This window comes from Typopeltis vanoorti, chromosome 13 (assembly GCF_054136105.1).
Source record: "Typopeltis vanoorti isolate ZY-2024b chromosome 13, IOZ_Tvanoo_1.0, whole genome shotgun sequence".
In the NCBI taxonomy this organism is placed as follows: Eukaryota; Metazoa; Arthropoda; class Arachnida; order Uropygi; family Thelyphonidae; genus Typopeltis; species Typopeltis vanoorti.
This window is the reverse complement of record NC_143561.1, coordinates 123,187,455-123,210,552: the sequence shown is the minus strand read 5'-3', so window position 1 is coordinate 123,210,552 and position 23,098 is coordinate 123,187,455. Positions and strand designations below refer to the sequence as shown.

General features: G+C 38.3%; 1 protein-coding gene across 1 annotated transcript in view; it reads right to left on the bottom strand.

Moving 5' to 3' along the window:
- LOC150100509 (uncharacterized) overlaps nt 1–23,098 on the bottom strand; it is a 1,094,033-nt gene that overhangs the window by 256,378 nt on the left and 814,557 nt on the right. The gene's annotated exons all lie outside the window — the stretch shown is intronic.

The window sequence follows — 23,098 nt, the reverse complement described above, 5'->3', positions numbered from 1 at the left end:
TACTCTATTGTTAAAAAAAGCTAACAATAACAAGAGAACTCTTTAACAAATCCATACTGGCCTGCATAAATAACATTGCCCTTCATCTGTCCAATTCTTCATGCAAGATTTTACCAATTTCTCTAAAATTATAAACCTACAGAAGAAATACAAAGAGACCTACAGTCAGATATCTACATTCTACCACCACTGTTATACAATGGCACTATCTTACCCTCCTTTCACTTTCCAGGAACCTATCCCATTGCAAGACTTTCATTAAATAGCTAAAGCAATCACCCAGTCAGTTCCACAACACAAACAGGGAAATTTCATCTACCTCCTCCCTGCATCATTGACATTTGGTGTACTCAGTATTTGAAATACATCCTTTTTCATTCACTTTTAACACTTCATCACTCATTTTCCTTCTAGAATAAAGCCTACTGAACCAGGATGAAACACTAATAAAGCGATCATTATATAGCTCAACTATGTCATCTGCATTGGTCATCCAATTGTAATCACCATCTCAAGTAAGGTAATCCATCCACTATTGTTTTCTCTCCTACTTGCCACATGGAAAAAAATCCTTGGATTTGTAGCACTAGTCCCCTCTCATAATCTAATTTTTCTCCCTATACAATACTAGTCACTTTCCCAGCCTGAGTCTTATATTCCTCGTGCAACTGTTCTCCACCCCCTTCTTTATATGTCTTCCATCATCTCTTTTTCATCTTCAATTCTTCTTTTATATGTCTGCTGTCATCCATTTTGACTCTATATTGCCTCCATTTGACTTCAGATTGATGAATATAATCTGTAACTGCTGTCAACAAGTTTTTCTTAAGTATCTCCAATGCACTACTGACTCCTCTTTCTTCAAATTCTTTCATCCATTGCACTGCTGCAAGCTGTTTATAAGTCTATGATAGTTACATGCCTTATAATTCCACATAAATTCCTTCTATCTTGATGCCTCTACATGCCTATTCATCTTCCAAGTCAGGACTACATAGTCACTCTCAACTGGGGTCAAGCATGATATCTCAGTCACAATGAAATCCTCTAATGCTATGACCAAATCCAAAACTCCAGATCCCCATGTTCACTGCACCATGTATTGCCTAAGACAGTTATCCCTCAAGAAATCCAAAAATTTAGTTCTCTCATTATTATTGCATGCTGCAAATGATGTAATACATAGTAATATGAATGTCATCAAGCATGGCTACAAATCTGCTGAAAGAATGAGCTCTACTTTGGGTATGGGAATTTTTGAGTGTGCCTCAGAATGGAAAAGTGATATCCCAATTGAGACAAGAATATCCCAATTGAGACAAGCAGACTGAAGATGGAAGTATATGTAAAAGTAAGGAGGTAGCTTGCTATGTCTATACATAGCAAGCTACCTCCTTACTTTTACATATAAGTAAGGAGGTAGCATACATATAATCTACCTCCTTAGGTGCATGGAAGTATATGTAAAAGTAAGGAGGTAGCTTGCTATGTCTATACACAAATAGCATGAGCAATGGAAAAAAGTGGTTGAGTCTGTAACTTATGGGAATACACTGTAGCCTAAAATTGTTGGCATTAGTGAAACCTGGCTATCAGATTCAGCGGTAGTAACTGAATCAAGTGTAAAGGGTATAGAGAAGTGATAAAGGAAGCACTAGTAATGATATCAGATGACTCAAGTCTAGTTTGAGCAGAAACTAGCAAAAGCAATAACAATAATGTTCCATAGGAGTGAGTTTCACATGTGAAGTGGAAGCTAATAAGATGAAATATATTGCAGGGTCCTGCTATAGACCTTGCAGTTCAGTTGCTGGGAAAATGAAAAAATGCATCACCAAAATTACCCTGATGATTGTTAATAAATAATTATTATGGATGACTTAAATTATCTGAACTTTAACTGGGTAGCAGGAAAAAAACTCATGATAAGAATAATGAGAATTTATTGAGCTGTTGTGAAACAACTTTCTCAGATAGTATGTGAAAGAAATTGCCCAATAATGTGCCTGTTTACAAAATTGCAAATGTGCATCACTTTTTGACATGCAAAAGAATCTTCACCCTTTATCAACCCCATTATTCACCAGATTTATTCCCTGTGCACTATTTTCTGTTACCCAAGTTGAAGCCGAAAGGACACCAATTTGCAGATGTACTAGCCTCCCAAAAAACTGTAATCGATAAATTAAAGATATCGAACAACTGGAATTTTCTGTGGCTCTCCCAAAACTGTATAACTATGCTAAAGCCTGTGCAGATGCCAACAGATCATATTTCATATAACAAATATGTTTCTATTTTTGTCATGTGTTTTTGAATTTTTACAACTTTTGTTCTTAAACCTATGGACTGCACTGTGTATGCAGGACTGTATACAGGAAATACTTTCTTTAAAAAGTGAAGTAACTGAAAATTGACCTGTAGAACACCAAAAAGTTTTTAAGAAACAGATATATTATAGTCAATAACAGGAAATATTAGAAGATCTGTTGTCAACCAGTTTAACTATGACAGTAATCATTGGCTAGTGTGAGCAAAAATAAAAATAAGAATAAAAAAAGGCAATTGAAATCGGTAATGAACAAAACCTACAACAAAGAGTGAAGATATAACAAACCATAAAAGACCACACAATGACACTGTATGATGATGGCAGTAGTGTCTGGAGAATTAAGTAGAAGAGACGGTGAGTTGTGTGCAGTGGAGCACCCACAATGAGTCCTTGAACTCGTGGAGGTGGCATGTAGTAATAATAATAATGAACAGTTTCAACAACAACAATTACATGTTACACTACATACTACAAGATCTTGTAGCATGCATTCCAGCAGTTAGGAATGCAAGTTAGTCAAAGTGCAAGCAGAAAGAGTGAATGGAGAGACAGGAACAAGGGGATAGAGTGATGAGGTAGGCAAGTAAGTGAGAGAAAGAGTGTCTCAGAGAACAGAGAGTGAGGGATGAAGGTGAGCAAGAAATGAATAGAGCAGTGAGAAATGTCATGTATGGAGATTCGATAATTCATGCAGTTGGGCTTTCTATTGTTCCTTAGTGAAGGAACAGACGTGACCAATGAAATGAGGTGAAAGAGTGGATGAGATGATTGTGATGATGGGCACAAATGACCTGAGAAGTAGTATGAATCATGTAGTAAGAGAACTGAGTTTTATTCTTGAGGTTGTATGCCAGAATAGTGTGAGAGGGAAGATAGTAAGCATGTCACCTAGATTTCAGGATAAGAGCGTCAACAATAGATGACAGTGAGAAGGCATGAAAACGGAGTGTGGATATTTGTGGATTCTTGGCATGCATTTGAAGACAAAAGAGAGCTGTATGCAAGTGACAGACTGATTTGAATGTGGAAGGACACAGGCATGTGGAGAGAATGTTATTGTCTAGGAAAGCTAGAGTACCAGGTGCAGGACAACTAGAGTTGTCAGAGTGGATGGAAGCAGGGGTGGCCTTTTGTGGAAATAGGAACTGGAGATATGGGGGAAACGTATGGTATTGTGCAAAGTCAAATGGAGTACTGAGGAAATAATAGCAGGTAGTGAATTATGGGCAATTCACTCGTGTTTCTTTATACAAATGCCAAGAGTACCAGGAATAGTGGAAATAAATTAGTGGCATTGATAGCTTCAGCCAGTTCAAAGATTATTGGAATCAGAGAAACATGGTAGATGGAAGATGATATACCAATAAGAATAAATCGGTATATCATCTTCCATCAGTCATGATATATTGATAAGACAGGATGAAAAAACTGTATTATAACAAAAAAAGGAAGAATGCAGAGGTGGAGTATTGCTTATAATAAGTGATGAGTTGTGTCCCATCTCAGTGGAGGATTTCCTGTGTTATGAGGTGGTGAAACGAGGGGAAGAGCAAGGATTATGAATGATATGCTGGCTGAAATGTGTAAGGAGATGAGAACATAGTTTGTTAATGTGTGGAATGAGTTTGAAGTATGAAGTGAGCTGTATGGGAGCGATGGACTGCATTTGAGTGGTTATGGTGTGAGTTGCTTGGAGAGACTGCTGCTGGTAGGTAGAGAAGTGAATAGAGAGATGAATCAGATCGAGAGGAGAGTGATGTGGAAGAGCAGGAGAGTAAGAAAGCAGAGATTGAAGAGGTAGTTATGAATGCGGAAGTGAGTGGTATGAGTATAGAAAATGAGAGAATGGGTGTGCAAGAGGAGCAAAAAAACAGGGAGGCTCAGGGTCAACAGGGTACACAGTGTGAGAAAGGTGGATGCTCCAAGAGGAGGTGAGAGCATGTGTAGGCAGGAAAGGAATGGCATGACCAGGGATCAAGAGGAAACAGTTGAAATTGGAAAGGGTTCTGAAATGAAGAAGCAGAAAGGGAAATGGCCCCAGTCGAGCATGGAGAGATTACATCGAGTGAGTGGTATCAGTGGAACTAGCTGTAGATCCAGAAATGAGCTGTTGTGTTTGTATACAAATGCTAGAAGTATAAGAAACAAGGCAGATGAAATGGTTGCACTAATTGCGTCTGTTCACCCAAAGATTGTCGGAATAAGTGAGACATGGTTGGAAGAGGATGACATCCTGACAGGAATAGAGATGGAAGCGCATGATATGCTTTGTGAGGATAGAAGGGGTAAAAAGGGAGGGGGAGTGCTAATGATGAAAGAGAAAGAGTTATGTCCATACAAAGTAGAGATGCAAGACGGAAATAGTGCCAGTGGTTTTGAGGCAGTATGGTGTGAGATAGAGGTGAATGGAATAAAATACTTGGTGGGATGTTGTTATAGACAAGGTAATGTAGATGGTGGTGGTGATAGTGAAATGTACAGTCAAATTAGCCAAGCAAATAAGAAAAGGGTGATCATTATGGGAGATTTTAATTCTGGCAATATAGACTGGAATGATGAGATAGCAACTGGAAGTAAAAAAAAACGAGTTTGAGTTTTTGAGGGATAACTACCTCAGACAGTATGTAACAGAGGACACAAAAGGATTAAGGGTCTTTGATTTGGTCATTTCATCAGAGGATGTAATTATAAATGATGTGTCAAATCATCCACCAATGGTGAGAGTGACCATGAAGTGATTACCTGGGTGGCTGCCAGTAGTGCAAGGACCACTGTGAGAAAAGGATATATGTGGAACTACAAGGGGGGGGATGATTATGAAGAGCTCAGGAAACAGGTTGCAGGTGTAGCTTGGAATGAGGAGTTAGCTGGAAAAGAGATTAGCTGGAAAATGGAATGCAGCTTGGGGAAATTTTCAAAAACTATCTAGTAGATGCAATGTCTAAATGTATTCCAAGGGTGAGAAGGTTAAATAAGGTAGGTGTGAGATGGATGAATAAAGAGATTAAGCATGCAATAGAGAAAAAGGGCATTGTGGAGGCAGCATAAGAGTAGTGGAAATAACCAATTTCATGAGGTCTACAAAGATCAGGCAGGGAGGGTGACTTGGTTGGTGAGAGTAGCTAAAGAGAGGTATGAACAGTAGTTAGCTAATGAAGCCAAAAAGAATCCTAGGGAGTTCTTTCGATATGTAGCCAGCAAAAGAAAGAATGATTATGGAAGGATGACACTAACTGGAGAAAATAGTATAAAGACAGCTTTTGTAGAATGTATGGTGCAGATACTAAAGGAGCAGTTCATAAAGATCTTTCAATCTTGTGAATGTGACTTCATTGAGATAGTGAGAGCAGTTGATGATGAGGAGAAGAGACTGACTGTAAGTGAGCAAGAGGTGTTTGGGGAGTTGAGTAAACTACATGTAAATAAGGCTATGGGACATGATAATACATCACCGCATATTCTGAAGGAATGTGCCAGGGAGTTGACAAATGCCTTCACATATTTTTTTAATATGAGTCTTGCACTTGGTCAAGTTCCTAAGCAGTGGAAGGAGGGCAAGATTGTGCCACTTCATAAAGGAGGTGATTGAACTCAAGCATCAAATGATAGGCCGATCTCTGTGTCAGGTGTTGTGGTTAAGTTGTTGGAGAAGCTTGTGAGAACTAGGATCCAGAGTTGGGTTGACAACAATGGTATAATCGTTGATGGACAGCATGGATTTGCTAAAGGGAGGTCATGTTTTAGTAATCTACTTACTTATTACAATAAAGTGACTGCTTCCTTAGACAGAGGAAAAGGATACACAGTAATATACTTGGATTTCGCAAAACCTTTCGATAGAATACCTCATGGTAAGTTCACAGTCAAACTAGAGCAGATCAGGTTAGATATTAGATTAATGCATTGGATTGGAGACTGGCAATCTGATAGGTATCAACAAGTTGTGTATGGGGATGTGATATCCAGGAAAAGGAAAGTCACTAGTGGAGTGCCTCAGGGGTCTGTTTTAGGGCCATTACTGTTCACCTTGTATATTAATGATATTGGCGAAGATTTGGATGGAGATATTCAGTTGTTTGCAGATGATGCAAAGTTGGGGCGAACCATAAAGAGTAGTGAAGATGTTGTGGCTTGCAAAAAGACTTGAATAAATTGAGGTCTAATTAAATGGGGATGTGAGTTCAATGTTGCAAAATGTAAGGTTTTAAAATTTGGAAAACAAAGATGGGATGCAGAATTTATGCTTGTGAGAATATACTGTTGGAGGTAGAGGAAATAAGAGATCTGGGGGTGATAGTGAATAAGGATCTAAAATTCAGGGGACACATTGCCAAAATTGTGAAGACAACACAAAGGCTGCTGGGAATGATGCAGAGGACACTGACATGTAGAAGTTGGGAGATTCTTGTTCCGTTGTATAAGGCTTTGATTAGGACACACATGGACTATTGCACCCAGATTTGGTAACCGGATTTTCAGAAGGATGAAGAGATGTTGGAATGGGGCCAAAGGTGACTGACTAAGGTAGTTTCTGACCTCTGGAATACTGAGTATGAGGAAAGATTGAGAAGATGTAATTTGTAGAGTCTGGTGGACAGGAGGAAAAGGGGAGATATGATAGAGACCTACAAGTTGGTAAGGGGTTGTCATAGGATCAATGTGGAGAAGTTCTACAGACAATAGTGGGAGATCAGGGGGAGAACCAGTGGTCATCCCTGGAAACTGTATAAAGAGGGTGTGAGTAGGGGAGTGAGAGGCAAGTTTTTTTCGTGCAGAGTTGTGAATGATTGGAATGCCTTGTCTGAGAGTGTGGTGTCCGCAAGAAGTTTGAGTGTGTTTAAGACATGGTATGATGAGATGTATGTGTGTGATAAAAGGACCTCCTAGATGAGTCTTTGACTCCATGAGGTCTTGGGGTAGTAATAATAAAATAATAATAATTTCAAGGAAAATGACAATAACAGTTTTAAGAATAAATTGTGTGAGGTAAGGGTGGACAGGACAGGATTTTAGTGGGATGTTATAGGTCAGTGAAAATAGAGTTTGAGGAGTACGAAATATTTATGCACTTTGGCATGGAAAATGAGTGATAATTATGGTGGATTTCAACTACTTAAATATAAATTGAGAAGAGGAATATATAGTATTAAAGGAAAGGAATTTTTGTAATTCTTGAGAGACAAATGCCTCAGGCAACATGTAACAGAAGAGGCACAAGGCTCAAGAGTTTTTATTTGGTCCATGCATCAGACAACCTGATCATTACTGAAATTCCATTCCTCTCCCAGCTGATGAGAGTCATCACATAGTCTTAACTTGAGGGATGAATAGACATATAGAAGAATCAAGAAGAAAATAATTTATGTGGAAGTATAAGGTAGGTGATTATAAAAATCTCAAACCTGTTTGGGACATTTCAGTGGATGGAAGAATTGGCAGGACGAGATGGAAACTAGTGAAGAAATATTTATTTAGAGCAATGGCAAGTTGTATTCCTCAAGTAAAAAAGAGAACACAATTTCGTGTAAAGTGAATGAAAAATAATATCAAATGTGAACTGTGGATGAAAAAGAAGTTATGGAAGAATTATGAGGAGAGGGTGGTTGGAGAGTGGATGCATGAACAACATAACAATCAAACCAGGAAAGTGATTAGCATGGTAAGGAAAGGAAATCTCCAATAAGAGAAAGGATTAGCCTAGAATCCAAATGATTTCTACTCCTGTCGGTCATATGATGATGGGGAAGGATAACATCGTTTGACGAAAATAGGAGTAGAGTGACTGATGCAGAAAACATACAGGAGTTGCATAATGATACAAAGTAGAGATGCAAGAGAGAAATAGTGCCAGTGGTTTTGAGGTAGTATGATATGAGATAGAGGTGAATAGAATGAAATACTTGGTTGGATGTTGTTATGGACCGGGTAATGTGGATGGTAATGATCATGTAATGTATAATCAAATTAGCCAAGCAAATAAGAAAAGAGTGATCATTATGGGAAATTTTAATTATGGCAATATAGATTGGAATGATGAGATAGCAACTGGAAGTAAAGAAAATGAGTTTCTTGAGTTTTTGCGGGATAACTACCCTCAGAGACAGCATGTAACAAAGCACACATGAGGATTGAAGGTCTTGGATTTGGTCATCTCATCAGAGGATGTAATTATAAATGAAATTTCAAATCACCCACCAATTGGTGAGAGTGGCCACAAAGTGATTACCTCGGTGGTTGCTAGCAGTGTGAGTACATTTGTAAGAAAAGGTATATGTGGAACTAAAAGGGGGTTATTATGAAGAGCTCAGGAGACAGTTTGCATGGAATGAGAAGTTAGCTGGAAAAGAGATCATTGCAGCTTGGGGGATTTTCAAAAACTATCTAGTAGATTCAACGTCTAAATGTATTCCAAGGGCGAGAAGGTTAAATAACGTAGGCGTAAAATGGATGAACAAAAAGTTTAAGCATGCGATACAGAGAAAAAGGACATTATGGAGGCAGCATAAGAAAAGTGGAAATGACCAATTTCATGAGGACTACAAAGACCAGGCAAGGCAGGTGACTTGGTTGATGAGGGTAGCTAAGGTGAGGTATGAACAGCAGTTAGGATAACATTGATTGGAGAAAATGGTATAAAGACAGCTGATGTGGAAGGTGTGGCGAAGATACTTAATGAGCAGTTCATAAAGGTTGTTCATTATTGTGAATGTGACATCAGAGAGTTCGAGAGCAGTCGATGATGAGGAGGAGATACTGACAGCAAGTGAGCAAACTAGATGTAAATAAGGCTGTGGGACTTGATAATATATCACCACGTATCCTGAAGGAATGTGCTAGGGAGTTGACGCTGGTTTTGACATATATTTTTAATATGAGTTTTGCACTGGGTCAAGTTCCTAAGGAGTGGAAGGAGGGCAAGATTGAAGTGCCACTTCATGAAGGAGGTGAAAAAACTCTTCTTCTTCTTCTCTTCCGTCTAAGATGGGTTGAGTTTTCTCTTGAGCAGGATCTTCCAGTCTTCTCTATTCCTTGCTGTTCGAAATAGTTCCTTATATGTTCTGCATCCTGAGATGTTCTTTATTAATTTCAGCCAGGTAATTCTTGGTCTTCCAGGTCTTCTTTTTTCAGTTGGAAAAGTATTGATTAGGACGTTAGGAAGTCTGTCTGCATCCATGTGTACAGTGTGTCCAAACCATCTCAGTTGTTGTTTTCTAATTTTTTCTATTATTGTCTTTTTATACACTAGTTCTTGTCTGACTGTGATGTTTGTTTTCTTTTCTATCCAACTTGTTCTATTTATTTTTCTTAAGCATTTCATTTCAAATACCAGCAGTTTTTTCTCCTCTCTTTTTTTAACTGTCCACGCTTCTGCTCAATAGATGACCGTTGGTATAATTATTGCTTCATATAATTTGATTTTGGCTTGTTTAGATATCTTGTTTGTTTTCCAGATTTTCTGTAATTTTCCCATGGTGGTCCATCCTATCGCTATTCTGTGTTTGACTGTTTTGAGTTCATCTATTGTTTCTGTTAGTTTTGATCCAAGGTATATGAAGTTGTCTACTTGTTCTATTTGTTCTCCGTTTAGGGTGGCTGAGATGGTAGTTTTGTTCCTCCCTATTTTCATCACTTTTGTCTTTTGTATATTTATTGTCATTGTCATATGTATTACAGGTTTCGTTTAGCTTGTTGATCAGCTTTTGTAGTTCATTTGGGATTCTTGCAAGAAGGACGAGATCATCTGCATATTTGATATTATTTATGTTTAAACCATTGACATTGATTCCAGGCTCATTGTCTCTTGCTTTCTTTACAACTTCTAGATATATGTTGAATAGGCATGGAGATAATGGGCATCCTTGCATTACTCCTTTTTGGATCTCTATGGGTTCTGTTGTGAGTGTGTCCTTTTTAATTATTGCATTTGTCTTAGAGTAATATTTTATCAGAAACTGTATTATATATTTGTCTATTGCTTTTTCTAGTAGAATTTTAAGAAGGATTTCTCTGTTGATGTTATCAAAAGCTTGTTTAAAGTCCACAAAACAACAATATAGTTCTTTATGGTCTTCCCAGCTGAGCTCTGCTAGTTGGTGCAATGTGAAAATTTGGTCTATTGTTGAATAGTTTCCTCGGAAACCAGCTTGTTTTATGCCTATCATTTCTTCGTAGGTGTTTTTTAATCTATTTTGTATAATTCTTATGAATATTTTATAGGTGTGAGAGAGTAAATTGATTGGTCTGTAATTTCTGCAGTCTCTTTTGTCTCATTTCTTGTATATTGGGATGATCTTTCCAGTTCTCCAGTCATTTGGGATCTCTCCTGTTTGTAGTATTTTATTGAATAGGGTTGTTAAATATTCTATTGATATACTGCCTCCATATGACCACAGTTCAGTAGGGATAGTATCAATGCCTGGTGCTTTATTGTTTTTCATCTGTTTTATTGCGTATCTAACTTCTTCTTGTAAAATTTTTGGGTGATCATTATTTTCTTCTATTGTTGGCATTGTAGTTTTGTTTCCTTGGTGGAAGATAGTCTTAAAATGGTTTGACCAGATTTTTCTTATATGTTCAATATTCCCGGTTTCGGTCATCTTGTTGTTTATCGTTGTTACTGCTTTTGCTGAGAATTCCTTTGTAATTTCTCTTACAGTATCATGGAAGACTTTTAAGTTGTTTTGTTGGTATGCTTCTTGGCATTTCTTAGCTTTTTCTTCTAACCATTTTTCTTTGGCTTTTTTGCATAGGTTGTCAACTTTATTTTTTAGTGATCTGTATTTTTCTCTATTCTCTTCATTGTTTTGTTGGTTTACAAGTATCTTGGCTTCTCTTTTCTCTTCTATGGTAACTATGATTTCTTGGGTTATCCACTGTTTGTTTATTTTGGGTTTGGAACCTAGAGTGTCTTTTGCGATTGATAACACTGTTTCTTTTCCTTCTTCCCAGTATTTTCCGCTGTTCTGTAAGATGGAGGGTTTTAATTTCAGGCACATCTGTTCTAAAAATCGACTTCTGCTTAAGCTATCTTTTAGTTTTGATAGGTTGATGATTTCTTCTTTTCTGATATTATTTTTCCTGTTGAATTTTATCTTTACTTTGGCAGTTAATATTTCATGGTCAGTGTCAAAATCAAAACTTCTTAATGTTCGTACATTATTTACTGATCTTTTCCATTGTTTGTTTATGATGATATAGTCTATGCAGTTCTTTATATTACCATCTGGAGATGTCCATGTATATTTATTATTAGGGCGTTGATAGAACAATGTGTTTGTAATCATTAGATCATTTGCTTTACAGAAGTGGAGTAATTGTTCTCCTCTGTCGTTAAGCTCTCCGTATCCAAATTTTCCCATCACATCTTTTTTGTCTGCTGTGAACTGTCCTATTTTAGCATTAAAATCTCCCATCACTATTATGAGTTCTCTATTTTTGGGATTATCTATTTCCTGTTGTAGTTCTTCATAGAAATTTTCTATTTCCTCTTCTGAATGGTTACTGTCTGATGCATATATTTGGATTATTTAAATTGTTTGACCTTTTTCTTTTGCTTGAAGTTTGGCTGTTATTATTCTAGGAGACACTGGGTTTATTTCAATTACTGAGTGTGTAAGTTTCTTTTCAATTAATAATGCAACTCCTTCTCTGTGTATGTTATCTTTTCTTCCTGAGAAGTACAGTCTTCCTTCTGGTAAATCCATGAATCCATCTCCACACCAATGTGTCTCTGATAAACCTAAAATACTCCATTTCAGTCTTTTTAAATTTTCCTGGACTAATTGTAATTTTCCAGGTTGGTATAATGATCTTATGTTGAGGGTGGCTACATGTTTCACATCCTTGGCTGACCACATTGCTGATTTCTCACCTACTCTATGTGGTCTTTGAGTAGGCGCGTCGGTTGTCCCATACGCAGTAGCACTATCTCGGGTTGTAGACTTTCTCCTGCTCATGAAAGTTACTGGCATAATAATGTAGCCAGCTTGCCATGCCTCTGCTACATCCTTCGGTCCAAGGCTCTTTATTCTTTATTCAGAGCAACCGGTTTGGGTTTCCCCCATCCGCCACCTGGGGGATGCACCTGGTAGGAGTGTGGTCTCCCCCAAGAGGTGAAAGAACTCAAGCATCAAATTATAGACCTATCTGTGTGTCAGGTGTTTGGAGAAGCTTGCGAGAACTAGGATCCAGAATTGGGTTGAAAACTATGGTATTTTCTTTGATGGATAGCATGGATTTGCTAAAGGGAGGTCATATCTTAGTAATCTACTTATTACACGGTAATCTATCAAAAGCCTTTGTGAAATCTAAGTATATTACTGTGTATTCTTCCTTGGACAGAGGAGAAGGATAAACAGTAATATACTTAGATTTCCCAAAGGCTTTTGATAGATTACCACATGATAAGTTGATAGTCAAACTAGAGCGGATGGGGATGGATATTAGATTGGTGCATTGGGTTGCAGACTGGCTATCTGATAGGTATCAACAAGTTGTGTATGGGGAGCAATGTCCAGGAAAAGGAAAGTCACTAGTGGAGTGCCTCAGGGGTCTGTTTTAGGGCCATTGCTGTTTAACTTGTATATTAGTGATATTGGTGAAGATTTGGATGGAGATATTCCGTTATTTGCAGATGATGCAAAGTTGGGGAGAACCATGAAGAGTAGAGATGTGGCCTTACAAGAAGATTTGAATAAATTGAGTGGTTGGGCATGGGAAGTCCTTAAGGGCTCACTTTAGTGAGTACGGGTATGGCAAACCCGAGGTACCTGATGCTGGACATGCCTTACTTCATATAATATACATCTGTTATATTATCTGTAGACTGGTCCCTCCCCTTTTTTTCTTTCCTTCTTTCTTTTCTTCTTGCTACCTTCCCCCCAATGCTATTAGATTATTCGAGGGCTAGGGGGTGAATCTTTCCTATTTTGCTATTCCATCTTATGTGGAAAGGGCCTCTGCAACCCTATCACTTTCTTCTTGCAGTGACTTCACTCCAAAAGGCTACTATGATTGTGCCTAATAACGCAACTCATGCTGCATCGGCTATCGCGCAGAATAATCAGAGCTGCGTTCAGTGCTTAGGCAGAGGGTCCTGTTTAAGAAGTATATTACAGTCTCCATCAAAAGTCAGTGATACTGTGAATGAGCAAGACAGAATGTATAAGATTAATCTTAGAAAGGAATTTTACATAGGCACATGGAATGTCTGGGGTTTACAGATGGATACTCTTGAGATTGCCTGTAAAGAGATGGATAGGTATAAAATTGACATCTTGGGAATTACAGAGACCAGATGGAATGGAGAAGGTCACTTCAAAAGACAGGATGGTAAGCAAGTTATTTACTCAGGTGGTGACTCAAAACATCATGGGGTAGCTGTGATACTGAAGACAGCTCAGGCAAGAAGCCTTCTTGGTTATAACCCCATTAATGATAGGATACTCTCCATTACTCTTAAGGCTCAGCCTACCAATGTATCAATTGTGGTAGTTTATGCACTCTACACGGATAGGCCTGAAGAAGAGAGTGAAGAATTCTATGAAAACTTACAAATTGTTTTGGACTGCTTACCAAGGAGAGACATATTGTACCTCTTAGGAGACTTAAATGCAAAAGTGAGAAAGAGTATGAGTCAGGCCGGAGTGTGGCATGTTTGGTTTGGGTGAACGTAACACCCATGGTGAAAGACTGTTGGAATTTGCCCGTGTTAACAGATTAGTTATTACCAATACCTGCTTCCAGAAATATCCACAACGGAATTATACTTGGACATTTAACATTGATAGATCAAGGCACCAGATTGATTACATCCTGGCTCTCCAGCGGTGGAAGACAAGCATCTCTGATGTGCATATTTGTCCTGGAGCAGATTGTGGTACAGACCATCAGCTGGTAAGAGCCAAAGTAAGACTAAGACTCCGAAAACTTCCAGGTCAGGCACATTCCACTAGATTGGATGTTAGAGTAATTCCTAGTGGATTCACAGAAGAAACATCAACTCGGCTGGATGATTTTTTGGAGACCAATGAGGAAATCTCACCGGAAATGCTTTGGGAAGGAGTCAAGATGATAATACAGGATACAGTGAAGACATATCTCAGCCCAATAAGAAAACCAAGAGACTCATGGATATCAACATGAGAACTAATCAAAAGAAGGCGGTTGGAAAACAAAGAGACACAGTGACTGAAGAATACAAGAGATTACATAAAGAAATCAGAAGCGCCATCAAGCAGGACAAGGAAAAGTTCTATACTAATAAACGTGAAGAAATAGAGTTCCACATGAGAAGCCATAATTATAAAAGGTTGTTTTATTTAGTTCATGACTTAAAGCACAAGTTTAAGCCTAAATTGAATGTCATCAAAGACAGGAATGGATCATTACTAACAGAAGAGTTGGAAATCAAAAACAGATGGAAAGAATACTGTAAGGAACTGTACAGTAGAGTGGATAAAGAAAATGTGGAAGAGACCTCTCACCAAGAAAATTTTGAGTTGGAACCTCCTCCACTTAGGCATGAAGTTGAAAGAGCAGTTAAGCAGCTCAACAGCAATAAGGCACCAGGTGCAGATGAAATCCCAGCAGAGTTAATTAAGGCCACGGGGGATGGAGGGATAAGAGTGTTTCATAGACTGATTACAAGGATATGGGAGATAGGATCATGGCTTAGAGAGTGGAAGTCAGTTTTCATACCACTACACAAGAAAAGTGATAAGAAGCCATGCAAGAATTATAGAACTATTAGTTGGATATCTCATGCAAGCAAAATTTTATTAAAGATCATGCTAAATAGGATTGAGGCCAAAGTTGAGGCAGAGATGCCCGAGGAACAAGCAGGTTTTAGGAAAGGTAGGGGCACCAGAGATCAGATCCTTTGCCTTAGACCGATCATAGAAAAATATAAAGAATTCAGACTCCCTCTGGTAATGTGTTTCTTAGACTACTCTAAAGCTTTTGACTGTGTTGAGCATGTGAAACTGAGGGAAATAATGAAAAAAATGGGTTTTCCTCAACACACTATCAGGTTGATAGTAACTTGTATAAGGAGCAAGAAGCCACAGTAAGAACAGGTGTTGGATTGACTGACTGGCTTCAAGTTGAAAAAAGAGTTAGACAGGGATGTTTACAATCTCCTCACTTGTTTAGTATAAATGCAGAGGACATCATTTGTGAAGCATTGGATGAGCTCAGGACAGGAATTACGATAGGAGGTAGATTGATCAGTAATCTGAGGTACGCTGATGATACAGTACTCCTTTGTAATGACATGGAAGAACTAGGGCTAATTCTTGACAAAGTTAACAAGATCAGTAATAACAGAGGGCTTCAACTCAATTCTAGCAAGACAAAGATCATAGCTCTCAAAGGAAAAACAAACAGAGAAGCTCTTGAGAAACAAGTGTATCTTAATGGAGAAAGAATTGAGGAAATCAGAAAGTTTGAGTACCTGGGATCCATTATTAATATGAAGAATTGCTGTTCAGAAGATGTCAGAAAAAGGTTAGGAATGGCTAAAACAACAGTCAGAGACCTGTCTAAAATCTGGAAGGATGGATCTATCTCCATGGGAACAAAGTTGAGGATTTTAGATGCAGTTGTTTTTCCAACAGCGACTTATGGATGCAAGACTTGAAACCTAAAGAAGTCAGATAAGAAACGGATATCTGCTTTTGAGATGTGGTGTTACAGAAGGCTGTTGAGGATATCATATACTGAAAGGCATACAAATGAATGGGTGTTAGAAAAGATTAGTAGAACTTTAAGGCTCCTTAAGGATATTGACAGAAGAAAGTTAAAATATTTTAGACACATAGAAAGGATGGAAGGAGGACTTCTCAGAACAGTAATAGAAAGTAAAGTTCTGGAAAAAGAGGCAGGGGTAGACCATCAGTGAGATGGATGAATGGCGTGTGTGGAGTGACTGATCTTCAGAGATTTGAGGCTGCCAGAAAAGCAAACAACAGGGCTCCATGGCGAGGCCTGGTGTGGAACATCATCGAGCATCGGAGTGACCATACGGCATCTGTAGATGCCCAGTGAACATAGAGAGAGAGGGCATGGGAATGGGGATATGAGCTGAATGTTGCAAAATGTAAGATTTTAAAATTTCTTCCACCTCCGATATATTGTCGGAGGTGGAAGAAATAAGAGATCTGGGGGTGATAGTGGATAAGGATCTAAAATTTAGGTGACACATTGGCAAAATTGTGAAGACAACACAAAGGTTTCTGAGAATGATGTGGAGGACACTGACTTGTAGAAGTAGGGAGATTCTTGTTCCATTGTATAAGGCTTTGATTAGACCACACATGGACTATTGTGCCCAGATTTGTCACCTGGTTTTCAGAAGGAGGAAGAGATGTTGGAAAGGGTCCAAAATTGACTGAATAAGGTAGTTTCTAACCTCTGGAATGTCGAGTAAGAGCAAAGACTGAGAAGATGCAACTTGGAGAGTCTGCTGGACAGGAGGAAGAGGGGAGATATGATAGAGACCTACAAGTTAGTAAGGGGTTGTCATAGGATGAATGCCGCATAGGTTCTACAAGAAAATAGTGGGAGATCAGTGGAGAACCATAGGTCATCCCTGGAAACTGTATAAAGATGGTGTGATTAGGGGAGTGAGAAGCAGGTTTTTTTCATGCAGCGTTGTGAATGATTGGAATGCCTTGCCTGAGAGTGTGGTGTCTGCAGAGAATTTGAGTGTGTTTAAAGCATGGTATGATGAGCTGTGTGTGTATGATAAAAGTACCTCCCAGATGAGTCTTTGACTCCAATGGGGTCTTGGGTAATAATAATAATGATCACTTTATTGGGGTATTTCAGCCTGGAAAAGAGGGATTTATTACTAGAGGGATGGATAGTTTTTCAAGGTTTGAAAGTGCAAGAGAAGAGTGCATTATAATAAAGAATAAGTACTCTGGATGTTTATAAGACAATGGAAATGGATGGAATTTGGCCATGTGATTTGAGAGAAAGTGCCAATAAACTGATAGCTCCATTAACTTAGCTTAGAGAATCTGGCTATAGGAAAGGTGCCCAGAGAGTGGAAGGCGGGAGAGATAGTGCCATTGCATAATGATGGTATTATGGAAGTATCCAAATATAGGCTAGCTTGTATTTCTTCTGCAGTTAAGATTTTGAAACAATTAGTGAGAGATCATATCCTGCATTGGACAGACAAGATAAAAGTTATCGGTGAGGGTCAGCATGAATTTGTTAAGGAACACTCTTGTTTTAGTAATATGATGACTTTTATAATAAAGTAACAAGAGCGTCTGATTAGGGGGAAAGCAAATACTGTCTTTATTTTTTTTACAAACACATTTGCTGGGAATCCTCTTGAACTGAACATCAAAATTAATGATATTCATTTTGTACAAAGGATGCAACACCTCATACAACACTGGAAGTGGATTATAGACAGGAGAGGAGATAGACTGTAAATAATTCAATGATTCTGTAAAAATTATACACTTTTAAGAGCAGTTTTCTTTTATATGTATCACTACAAGGTGAATGCAACTCTATTGTATAATTACTGCAAACAAGTGGGACCTTGTTGGAGTTAGTAATGTCTGCAGAACAGCCAACAGAGGTTTGACATCTTGAACCATCAGTATAAATGGGAAAGCAATTAAAGTAGACTGCTCTCTGCTCTGTGTGCATTAAACAATAGCAGGTAGACAGATGATTGAGTATGAGACTTTGGTAATTGACAAAGTTAGAGGTTGCAAGAGGGAGTTAAACATGTTGTTATGTTTAGGGCTGGCAACTTTCATGCTTCATTCATTTAAACACACACACCAAAAGGAAGTTAGGAAGGGGAAGGTTGAGGAGTGGATTTTTTTGCATGGAGAGAGTGGTTGGCAATTAGAATGGATTGACTTAAAGTTTTTAATGTAGAGACAATAAATGCATTTAAGGCATGGCTTGAAAAGCTGTATGTATGCATGACAGTAGGACCTCCCTCAATGAGTCTTACGACTCCATGGAATTATCATAATGAGAATAAAATAACACAAAAAGGGAGAGAGTTAGAAATAACAGAATTAGAAAGATGACCACTGCAGAGAATATTGTATAGTAGTATAATGCATGTAAATGTAGATGGGCTGAGCAAATATGGCCAGTCCATCTCCATTTCATGTCATGTCATGTCATGTCTCCATGTCAGTCTACTAATAAGTAGAGTGGCAAATGAAATGTGGACAAAATTAAGCAATGAATGGATATATCTGTGAAACAAGAAGGCAGAGGGATGATCTAAAATGGCTGGCATTATATCCAGCAGTGGATGAAAATGGGTGAAAAGCCAATTCAAATGGCTTTAGTTTACAGTTTGACTCCAGTTCTGTTCTTTTTTTAGAAAATTATCTGACATTATAGATTTCTGAAGTCAAATTCATTTTATAAGATAGTACTCTAATTATCATGAGAAAACCATCTATATATAGTTATCCCTCCATTATCTGATCACAGTGGGAAATCAGTTTGCTGAACGGATAATTGAAGGAGTGGTAGAAAGAAGGTACATTGTTCTGTATCTGAAGTTTGTTAACACGTTCGCTGCCAACTATGAGTAAACTCGTAGTTGGTATATGAGCCTCACAAACCAACTATGAATATACTCGTATGTCAATTACCGACATTTTTGAATTTTAAATTTATATATCAAAAATGCATATTGCCAATTTCTTTAGCCATCTAATTGTCTTTTGTAAGGTAGAATAGTAAGAAAGCATTTGATCAGAAAGATCAATGTGGGACATACCAAAAATAGTCCCTAACGATATTTGGTTTTAACTGAATTTTACCATTCTGATTTTCGCTTAAACCATTAAAAATTTGTGCATATTTGAAATGGAAAGAACTTCCCTCTTATCCTTCCATTTGCTGACTAAAACAGGATCTCTTCTTTGCAGACAAATTCCCCCTTCTTAATTTCTTCTGTATAACATCTGGTGGATTGTTTTTCCTATTATTTTGCAGTGTTCCACACACACTTAAGATTTTCTGTCAGTAAGAGATTCAGTCAGAGCTACAGAATTATAAGAATTGTCCATATGCAGTACATAACTCTGGTCTAAATATTCTTCCACCAAGTGAAATACAATATCATATTATTATTATTATTATTCAGGCCTCCATGGAGTCAAAAGACTCATCGTGGGAGGTCCTTCGTAAGAAACACAAAGTCTATCAAGATTCATCAAGGGGAGGTCCCCACCCCTTAAGAAACACAAAGTTTATCTATCATACCACTCCTTGAACTTATTGACCGTTCTCGCTCTCACCACTCAATCAGGCAATGCATTTCATGGTTCAACCACCCTCCATGGAAACCACTCCTCACCCTCTTGCTCACAGCTTCCTTTCGTAACTTCCAGGGATGGCCTCTTGTCATCACTCCTTCCCACTGTTCAACAAAGCAAAAGAGCTCCCCGGTGTCAATCCTGTAACCACCTCTCAACAGTTTAAAAGTCTCAGTCATATCACCTCTCCTTCTTCTATCCATCAAACTCTGCAGTCCGCCTCTCAGCCGATCCTCATAACTATCATTGTACAGTCCTGAAACCATTTTTGTTATCTGCCTTTGTACCCTTTCTACAGTAAATTTATCCCCTTCAAATCCTCGGGACCAAATCTGAGAACAATAGTCCAAGCGTGGTCCAATCAGGGTCTTATACAATGGAATGATAACTGTTTTATCTCTGCAGGTCAGTGTCCTTCTCATTATTGCAGCAATCCTCTGTGTTACCTTCGCCACCATTGCAATATGTCCCCTAAATTTCAGTTTTCCATCAATCATCAACCCCAGATCTCTTGTCTCCCCTACTTCCGCCAGTATAACTCCTCCCATAGAGTATGCAGCATCCCATTGATGTTTCCCAAACCTCAAGACCTTACATTTTGCTGCATTAAACTGCCATCCCCATTCATTTGCCCATCTATCTAGCTTATTCAAATCCTCTTCCAGGACTGCCGCATCTGCACTATTACTAATAATCCTTCCCAGCTTTGCATCATCTGCAAACAACTGAATATCTCCTTGCAATGTCATTGATATAAAGGTTAAACAATATAGGTCCCAGTACTGAGCCCTGTGGGACCCCACTTGTAACCCTCTGCTTCCTTGAAACCGCTCCACCATGCACAACTCTCTGATTCCTATCGGGCAGCCAATCCTGAATCCAGTTGACCAATCTGACATCTAGACCCATGTGCTGCAACTTAAATATCAGCTTATCATGTGGCACCTGTCAAATGCCTTCGCTAAGTCTAAGAAAATGGCAGTATATGCCTTTCCCTCATCTCTTGTAACTTAATCATAAAAGGCTAGCATATTGCTAAAACAAGACCACACCTTCACAAATCCATGTCGACTCTCACAGATAACATTACCCTCATCTGCCCAATGCTGTATACAGTCTCTCACTAATTTCTCCAAGATCTTAACAACTACTGATGACACACAAACTGGCCTATAATTAGACACTTACATTCTGCTACCGCCCTTATGCAATGACACTATCTTACCTTCCTTCCATTCCAAGGGCACCTTTCCTGCAGCCAGACTTTCATTGAAAAGCCAGGCCAAGGGCACTGTCACTTCCACAGCACATTCTCTCAAACCTTGTGGTGAAATACCATCCAGTCCCAAAGCTTTACTAACATCCAGAGTACTCAGTATGTGGGACACACTTTCCTCCTGTACCTCTAAACCTCGAACCTGCCTCTATCCTTCTAGTATTAAAACTGACTCTCAAGGATAAAATACTCCAATAGAGTGTTCATTGAACAATTCTACCTATTCCCATTTTTATCCCACAATATCATTCTTCCACAGTCATTTCTCCTCCTACTGGCCAAATATCTAAAAAATTCTCTAGGATTTTCTTTGGATCTTAGGGCAAATCTCCTCTCATATTCCAGTTTCATCTTCTTTACCATACCAGTCACTCTTCTGGCCTGTGTCTTATACTCTTCATGCATCTTCTCTTCACCTGTCTCCTTATATCTCTTCCACAGCTTCTTTTTCACATGCAATTCCTGTTTAATATTGTTTGTCATCCACTTTACTCCAAATTGTGTCCTCTTGTTCACTCGTGGTATACAACTTACCATTGCTGCTAACAAATATTCTTTCATAATTTCCAATGCACTAATGATATCCCGGCCTTCCAATTCTTCCCTCCATGAAACTTCCCCCAAATTGACCTCTTAGACTATTATAATCACCTGTCTTATAATTCCACATACATTTCCTTCTCTTTGATACTCCTGCATGTCTATTGATTTTCCAAGTCAAAACCATATGGTCACTCTCTCCAACTGTGGGAGAGATGTCATCTCAGTTATTATCAACTCTTCTGATGCTATAACCAAATCCAAAACTCTTGAACCTTTTGTTCCCTCTATTACATGTTGCCTAAGACATTTGTCCCTCAAGAATTCTAGAAATTCCATTCCCTTATTGCTACATGCATCTTCCTCTCCTCCAGTTTATACTACTGTAGTTAAAATCTCCCATAACAACATTCTTCTCATTCTTCTTGCACTTGCTAAACTCAACTGTCTAAACATTTCCTGGTCCCCACCCTCTGTACTCCTGCGTCTGTAGCAACACCCCACTAAATATCCTGTCTTGCCCACCACTACCTCACACCATATGCTTTCAAAATCGTTAGTGTCACTGCCTTCCAAACTGTCACTGTCCTCCACTCTTAGAGGACATAGGTCGTCACTTATCATAAGCAGTACTCCACCACCACGCTTTCCCTTCCTATCCTGCTGAAAAATGCTGTTCCAAGCGATTTCTATTCCTGTTATTATATCCTCTTCTCTCAACCACGTCTCAGTGATCCTAATAATTTTTTATTGGGATCATTGAGACGTGGTCCATATGCGTGGCCCATTTTCGCTAAAGAGGATTCAGATTTACCTGTATAAATTTTTATTTTTATATAAGCTCATATTAGTGTAAGCTTTTAATTCTTCATCAGTAAGCTTTCTTTTACTGGCCATGGCGTAATTGAAAGTTTTTAGAGACTAGACGCAATAAACACAGTCGTGAGCGCATGATATATATAGGTAGGTTGTGATATGAGATTATTCTTAGTTGCCATATGAAACAAAATTCTGTCTGATAAGCCAGCTACGAAATTACTCATACTAACCTTGAAGAAGTGAAAGTGCTTGGCGTGTGGTAACAAACTATTCCCGAGGAGCGTGGCAGCGAATGTGTTAACATATGAATGCATTCAAGTGTTGGATGTGTGTGTGTGTGTGTGTGTGTGTGTAAGATTACTATTCCATTTATTGAGAGCAACGTAGCTATCCATGTGATGTTGGCAGTTCAGAAAGTAATTTATACAGAAACATTTAATTCATCTTTAGGAAGTGCAATAAAATCTGCAGTTTTCATTAAAACTAAATACCAAGAAAATGGTAGTTGCAAACTGAGACCAAATTCTATTAAAGCATATTGAGAGGATAGGGAAACATAAGTAGGAATATTGGGATTATAGAATTCTACAGCAGCTGCAGTTCCAATGGATTCACCATGTAAAATTTTTATTTTTTTTTTAAAATGTCTTATTTTTCTTTTTATAATTTTGAACTTTATGATTTTCTATTCATAAAAAAGTGCATAGAAATTAATGAAAAGATGGGGAAGGGGGTAGAAGGATAACTGATAAACAGCAACAACAGACAATAGGTTTTCCATAGTCAGAAAAAAAAAACACAAAAGGCCAAGCC